Below are 8,676 nucleotides of genomic sequence, written 5' to 3' on the forward strand. Positions count from 1 at the left end.
ATTTTGCTTAGATCTTTATGATTTCTTTCATTCTACTAAAGTTGAGTTTTTTTTTTTTTTTTTCTCTTTTTCTCGTAGCTTTAGGTGTAAGATTAGGTTGTGTATTTGTTATTTCTTTTACATTTGAGGTAGACTTGTATTGCAATAAACTTCCTTCTTAGCATCACTTTTATTGCATCTCATAGATTTTGAATTGTCTTGTTTTCATTGTCATTTGTTTCTAGGTGTATTTTGATTTTTTTTTTTTATTTCTTCAGTGATCTGTTTGCTATTCAGAAGTGTATTGTTAAGGCTCATGTGTTTGTTTTTATGTTTTTTTTTTTTCTTCCCCCTTACTTGATATCTAATCTTATAGTGTTATGGTCAGAAAAGATGCTTGAAATGATTTCAATTTTTTAAAAACTTGGCAAGGTTTGATTTATGACCCAAGCTGTGATCTATCCTGGAGAATGTTCCATGTACACTTGAGAAAAAAAAAAATTGTTTTTGAATGAAATGTCTTGTTAGGTCTACCTGGCCCAAGATATCATTTAAAGCTTATGTTTCCTTATTAATTTTCTATCTGAATGATCTGTCCATCAGTGTGAGTGGTGTGTTAAAGTCCCCCACTATTGTGCTACTTTTGATTTTGTCTTATGTTTTGAGGTGCTCCTATGTTGGGTGCATATATATTTATAATGACTATATCTTCTTCTTGGATTTATCCCTTGATCATTATAGTGTCCATTGTCTCTTGTAATGGTCTTTATTTTAAATTTTATTTTATGTGATATGAGTATTGCTACTTCCACTTTCTTGTGATTTCTATTTGCATGGAATATATTTTTCCAACCCCTCACTTTGAGTTTGTATCTGTTCCTAGGTCTGAGATGGGTCTCTATATACAGGGGCCTTGTTATTTTATCCGCTCAGTCAATCTGTGGCCTTTTGTTAGAACATATATTACACTTAACATTTAAAGTAATTATTGATATGTATAATCTTATCACAATTTATTTTATTGTTTTGGGGTTGTTTTATAAGGCCTTTTCTTTCTCTAGTGTTTCCTCTCTAGAGAAATTCCTTTAGTATTTGTTATAGAGCTGGTTGAGTGGTGGGGAATTCTCTTATCTTTTGCTTATGTATAAAGCTTTTGATTTCTCCTTCCAATCAGAATGTGATCCTTTCTGAGAGAGTAATCTTGGTTGTGGCTTTTTTTTTTTTTTTTTCATTTTAAGTGTATTCTGCCATTCTTTTCTCTCCTCCAGGGTTTCTGTTGAAAGATTAGCTGTTAGCCTTATGGGGATCCCCTTGTATGTTATTTGCTCCTTTTCACTTGCTACTGTTCTTATTTGTGTTTAATATTTGTTCATTTGATTAATATTTGTCTTGGCATGTTTTTCACTGGGTTTATCCTATATGGGAGTCTCTGGCCTTCTTGGGCTTGGGTGGCTATTTCATTTCCCACTTTAGGGAATTTTTCAATTATTTTTGCTGTTTTTCAGTCACTCAGCATGTCTGACTCTTTGCAACCCCACAGACTGCAGCGTGCCAGGTTTCCCTGTCCTTCTCTACCTTTTGGAGTTGGCACAAACTCATGTCTATTGAGTTGGTGATGCCATCTGACAATGTCATCCTCTGTCACACCCTTCTCTTCCTGCCTTCAATCTTTCCCAGATTAGGGTCTTTTCCAATGAGTTTGCTTTTCACATCAGGTGGCCAAAGTATTAGAGCTTCAGCTTCAGCATCAGTCCTTCCAATGAATATTCAGGGTTGACTTTCTTTAGGATTGATTGGTTTGATCTCCTTGCAGCCCAAGGGACTCTCAAGAGTATTCTGCAGCACCACAGTTCAAAAGCATCAATTCTTTAGGGATCAGACTCCTTTATGTTCCAACTCTCACATCCATACACGACTACTGGAAAAATTGTAGCTTTGACTATACTGACCTTTGTGGGCAAAGTGATGTTTCTGCATTTTATAATCTCCTAAAATATACCCTCATAGCTTGTCTTTTTTCTTGTTCTTCTGGAATCCCTATGTTTTGAATGTTAACACATTTAATATTGTGCCAGAAGTCTCTGAGACTATCCTCATTTCTTTTTATTCTTTGTTCTTTATTCTGTTCTGTTTCAGTTATTTCTACCATTCTTTCTTCCAGCTCGCTTATCCATTGTTCTGCTTCAATTATTATGCTATTATTTCCTCTAATGTATTTTTTCCATTTATTTTTATTAGTTGGAGGCTAATTACTTTACAATATTGTAGTAGTTTTTGCCATACATTAACATGAATCAGCCTTGGATTTACATGTATTCCCCATCCCGATTCCCCCTCCCACCTCCCTCTCCACCCGATCCCTCTGGGTCTTCCCAGTGCACCAGGCCTGAGCACTTGTCTCATGCATCCAGCCTGGGCTGGTGATCTGTTTCACCCTTGATAGTATACATGTTTCGATGCTGTTCTCTCTAAACATCCCACCCTCGCCTTCTCCCACGGAGTCCAAAAGTCTGTTCTGTACATCTGTGTCTCTTTTTCTGTTTTGCATATGACCCTCTAATGTATTTTTAATCTTAATTATTGTGTTGTTCATTGTTGATAGTCTCTTCTTTAATTCTCCTAGTTTCTTGTTAAACATTTATTGTATCTTGGTGTTAGTGTTGAGATGGAGGCCTTTGAGAATACTTTCACATATTAATGTTCCATGGGGTCGGGGAGTTCTCTGGTGGTTCAAAGTCCTGGACTCATGTCTCCCATTTTGGAGGTTTAGGCCCAACCCCTTACTGTAACACCAAGTCTCCACAAGTCACACAGCAAAGAAGATAAAACTCCAAAACGCATGGTGAAACTCAACACTTAGCACTCAACAGCTAAGAATACTCAAAAATATTTGCATATTTACAATGAGAAAAGAATAGCGAAAAAAGCATGAAAACAAGAGTCAAAAAGAGAGCAATCAAAGCAATAGTCAAACTTCTAAGTGAAAATGAATATTATTAGACTCACAAGAATTTAAAATAAAAAACATGGGGAAAATGCAGTTTAAGCAGTACTGTAAAATTAGGGAAAAATAAAATGAATTTATTTAAAAATAAGGTGTTTAAAAAGGAAAAAAGTAGGTTATAAAAGTAAAAAGTAAAGGAATAATAAAGAACATTAGAAAAATATGAAAAAGAAAAATGTGGGGGTAGATATATAGAGAGCAGTACTGAGAAGAATGTCCATGTAATTCCTCTGTTTTCCTGCTCCAGTGGATTTGTCTACTCAGAAAGTCCTCCAATATCTCTTGGAAGATCTCTGGACCTGTTTTGGGTAGCATGGGGTCAACTCAGACTCAGATCTTGCTTTACACTAGCTTATACTTGCTCTCAAACTCTACAGTTGCCCATAAAGTCCACAGTCTCAGGCTAATTGTGTAGATTTAATCCACTGCATCTGGAGCTGCTTTTGGTTTTGGGCCTGACTCAGCTTGTAGGTCACTCTTTGGTGTCTGTTCTCTGCCCAGACACAAGGGGATAAGAATAGCACTTATTAGGGTTCACTTGCTCAGTTGGATTTGGGAGAATGGGGATTATGGCAGACACAGTTGTGTCTGGGGAGTGCCCACTATGGTTGGGACCTGCAAGAGGTCACCATAGTCTGAGTGGGTCATGCACTTCCCCAGGGGAGTTGACCGTGCGTTGTGGGATCCTTGCGGAGCCAAGCTGCTCAGGCTTTCAGGAAGATGTGGGGGCATTGACCCACCCCAGTTCATAGCTTGGCAGTAGCTGCAAACCCTAGGGCTGAGACTATAGTGGCCCCCTGCCTTCCACCTCTGGCACTTACCCTGGCTTCTCTATCCATGGAGCTACAGACTGCAGCTTCAACATTCCCTTCAACATTCACCAAGGTGGGGTCCTGTGTTCTGTGAGCATGTGGAATCAGAGAGAACCCCTGGGAATGACCTTTTGCCTCTCTGGTGGGCCCATGCTTTCCCCATGACTCCCTCAACTGTGTTGCACTAGACCCCTCAGTATCTTCATGGCAGTCAGTCCAGTCCTCTCTCTGAGGTTTGAGTCCTGAAGCCTGAGCCTACTCACTGCCCCCAGCCCGCACTCACTGCAGGCACATGAGCTGCTTCTCAGCTGGGAAGTACTGTTCCACAACAATCTCTCTGGTGAATTTTCTCAGCTTTGCCTTCAGATCACCTGTCTCTGAACTCATCACTGCAGTTTCCTCTGAGGTTCTGAAGCTCCCCCATAACCCTGCTTGTGAGGTGAGGGGGATGGTTTCCTAGTGTGTGGAAACTTTTCCTCCTTCATGACGTCCTCCCCAGAGATCAGGTCACCATTCTGAAATCTTTTGCCTCCTTTTTTATTTTTATCTTTTGCCTTATTTCATTCTGAGGAGATTGGCTTGCCTTTTTGGAAGTCTGCAGTCCTCTGCCAGTGTTCAGAATGTGTTCTGTAGGTACTGTTCTGCATGCAGATGAGTTTTTGATGTATTTGTAGAGGGTAAGTTCTCCCTGTCTTATTCCTATGCCATCTTGAAAGCCCTCTCTTGCTGCTTTTAAGATTCTGTTTTCCTTAATTTTTGCCATTTTCATTATAAGACATTTTGGTTCAGAATTTTTTTAGTTCATCTTGTTTGGGATTGTCTGTGGTTCCTGGATGTGAATGTCTGTTTTCTTTCTCAGGTTAGGGAAATTTTCCACTATTACTGTCTCAGATAATTTCTCTACCTTTTTCTCCTACTTTTCTCCTTCTGGGATCTCTATCATGTGAATATTAGTGTGTTTGATGTTACCCAAGATTTCTCTTAAAATAGCCTTATTAAAAATCCCCATTCAGTTTGAGGGATTTTCACTAGTCTATCTTCCAACACACTGATCTATTCCTCTGGATCATCTAATCTACTGTGGATTCTTTCTAGTGTACTTTTATGTCAGTTGGATTCTTCAGGTTCCTCTTTGTATTTCTAACAATGTTGAAGTTTTCACTCTGTTCCATTCATTCTTATGAATTCTGTGAGCATCTTCATGATCATTACCTTGAATTTGTATCAGATAGATTGCTTGTGTGTGTGTGTGTGTGCTCAGTCACTTCAATCGTGTCTGACTCTTCGCAACTTTGTAGACTATAGCTTGGCAGGCTTCTCTGTCCATGGGATTCTCCAGGCAAGAATACTGAAGTGGGTTGTCATGCCCTCCTCCAGGGTATCTTCCTAACCCAGAGATTGAGCCCATGTCTCCTGGATCTCTGGTGTTGCAGATAGATTCTTTTTTTTTTTTTTTTTTTTTTATTTTTATTTTTATTTAGTTGGAGGCTAATTACTTTACAATATTGTAGTGTTTTGCCATACATTGACATGAATCAGCCATGGATTTACATGTGTTCCCCATCCCGATCCCCCCTCCCACCTCCCTCCCATCCCATCCCTCTGGGTCTTCCCAGTGCACCAGGCCCGAGCACTTGTCTCATGCATCCAACCTGGGCTGGTGATCTGTTTCACCCTTGATAGTATTGTTTCAATGCTATTCTCTCAGAACATCCCACCCTCACCTTCTCCCACAGAGTCCAAAATTCTGTTCTGTACATCTGTGTCTCTTTTTCTGTCTTGCATATAGGGTTATCATTACCATCTTTTAAAATTCCATATATATGCATTAGTATACTGTATTGGTGTTTATCTTTCTGGCTTACTTCACTCTGTATAATGGGCTCCAGTTTCATCCACCTCATTAGAACTGATTCAAATGAATTCTTTTTAATGGCTGAGTAATATTCCACGGTGTATATGTACCATAGCTTCCTTATCCATTCGTCTGCTGATGGGCATCTAGGTTGCTTCCATGTCCTGGCTATTATAAACAGTGCTGCGATGAACTGAGCCACCTGGAAAGTGCAGCTTGATTGCTTGGGCCTACTTTGTTTAGTTCTTTTTATGAGGTTGTAGCTTATTCTTTTGTTTTGAACATATCATTCTGTCTCTTCGTTTTGTGTAATTTTCTATGTTTAATTTTCTGTAATAATTAGGTCAGCTACATTTCCCAATCTTAGAGAAAAGGCTGTATACAGGAGCTATTCTGTAGGGCCCAACAGCACACTCCCCTCTGATCAACAGCACTGTGGTCCTCCCATGTGGGCTACATGAGCTCTTCTTTCCTGGTGGAACTGACTCCTGTGGGCTTGCTGGTAGGTGGAGCTGCTCCCAGTACACTGTATCACAACGTGTCTATGCTGGAGGGAAGTATAGGCATCTTGCATTGTTGCCTGTACAGTCTGAGAAGATGCCAGCTCTCTGAAGGATGGTTGCATCCCCACATGGCTTTCTACCTAGCTGAGGAAGACCTGGCAATGGTGCCAGTCTAATAAAGGGCCTGTCAGCAGCAGCAGGTCTTCTCCTCCATATAGCGGTGTGCGTGACCCAGGGGCTGGGTTCTGATGTTGATGCACTGTTGTGTAACACTGGCTGTCTACCTAGCCTGGGAGTCTCGGGGTTGCTGAAGGCCTGACAGAGGGGTAGGAAGCAGCTGTGTCCCCTGGGAAAATAAGCTAGAGAGAGAGTTACCTAATGGTTCTGGTGTTATCACAGTAGAATGAGTTTTCCAAAATGGCTGTTGCCAGCATCTCCATCTTTAGCGAGAGTTCTAGTTGCTTCCTGCCTATCCAGGAAATTCTCCAAAATTAGCAAAGGGGTTTATCCTGGCTCGTTTCAGATTACTGCCTCTGTGCTAGGACTTGGAGGTTGTGAGGTTTTGTGTGAGCCTTCTAAGAATGCAGGCTCTTTTTTTGCTTTAGCCCTCTAGCTCCCTCAAACATAAGAACAGTTGAGTTTTAAAGACAGTTGTTCTAAGGCCTTACCTTACTGATGCAGGACCCCAGGCTGGGGAGCCCAACACAGAGTTCAGATCCTTTACTTCTTGGGGGGGAGTATTATAATATTACTCCTGTTTGTGAGTCACCAACTTGAGGGTATGAATCTGCTCTTATCTCTTATCTTGTTGTAGTTCCTTCTTTTTATCTTTAGCTGTGAAAAGTCTTTTCTGATAGTTTTCAGGTTATTCTCATTGATAATTTTTTTCTGAAAGTTTGGAATGTCCTTGGGACGATAGAAGTTCAGAGTCTACCCAACTCTGCCATCTTGGCCCCACTCTGTAATATACTTGATTTGATTTAGTTCAGTTCCTATCCATTTGCTGAGCGATAAACTAAATGTTTAGTTCTGGGATATTTATAATGTATCAGTTCTCACCTGTACCAGAAGGGAAGCTAAGATGTACAGAATTAGCTAAAATGTTGTGTACATATTTTAAAGACTAGAAGAATACAATAAATAAATTTAGGCACATTGAAGAATATGAGCCATTATTTCCATTTAGGATTATTCAAAGAATACAACAGAAAAGATGAAACTAAAATAAGTTTTATGTTACTGGAGAAAATTTGAAAACTGAGATATAGCAGAGGCATTCAGCAAAGGCATTAAACCCAGTAAAAAAAAATAAGTAAAATAGAAAGAAAAGTAAAAGCACCATTAGATTAGATTGAATGCTAAGACAATTATAGAGACAAGTGAGAAACATTCTGGGAAAGGTAGATTAGAGTTAGAGCATTGAAGAGTTGGAATGCAAGGACAAGTGCTCTGGACATCATTGTGTAGATGATGGAAACATTTGAGTTTGAGCATGGAGCAGACAGAATCTAAGCAGTGCTAAGATGAACAGACTCACATTAGTTTATTGGAAAGACAGATTATGTGCAAAATAAAAATGGGTGGCTAGTGTTTTCTCCTCTCATTATAGTTATGAGTTAAAACAAGGAAATATTTACAATGTGAGAAAGAGGCTTCAGGTAGATGACTTTGTGGTATGTCTGTAATAATATATTAATTCTCATATTATTACTTAATAACACCTATCATGTAACTGTGATGTAAGATTTTTATTTTGTGTGTCTGTATCCTTCCAGTAGTCTCCATTTCTTTCTCTCTAAATTCAATACATTCCTCTAATGTCAGATCAGGATTCGCTATTCCTGTGAATCCAAAACTGGCTTTTTTAGCTCTTGTTATTTTCCACTGACTTGAATCCATTTTTCATTTGTGATCTAAAGCATGTAGATATATAATATACTTATGCTCATATATTACTTGGTTAACTTATTTTTTTATTCATCTTGAATCTCTGGTCATATCTCATATCTTTGTATGTGTTGTTCTGTAATTTACCTCCTTTTTGTTTTGAGTATATTACAGATACTCAGGAAATATGTGCAGTGGATTATGGTACTCCCTTTAGAATAATATGTATTTTCATTCTCCAGCTTTTGGAATTCAATTAATCTGCACAGGTGGAACCTGAACAGGAGTCAAAGTGGATCCAGGGGTAATTACATGCTTGTAACTAAAAAAAAATGAAGGCTTTTTGTTGTCCTGTCCTCATATTTAAGTTATTGGAATGCATATGTTTTAATCTATAAGAACTACAATAAGTCACACAATGGTTTACTTAGAAGCAAATAGACATCTCTCTCCCAACATTTAATGAACCCTGACCCATAGAGTTTGAACAAGTATCATTTCCTTGGTTTTCAGTTGGATATTTTCCCTGTATTGTAAATAATTTAAAGATAGGGCTTCCACATATTCAGTCAGTTCTTTCCATTGTTTAGAAAAAGTGAGTATATGTTTCTGATATTCCAATTAATTCATTTTAAT

The sequence above is a fragment of the Cervus canadensis genome, chromosome 23 (genome assembly GCF_019320065.1).
Source record: "Cervus canadensis isolate Bull #8, Minnesota chromosome 23, ASM1932006v1, whole genome shotgun sequence".
NCBI classification, from domain to species: Eukaryota; Metazoa; Chordata; class Mammalia; order Artiodactyla; family Cervidae; genus Cervus; species Cervus canadensis.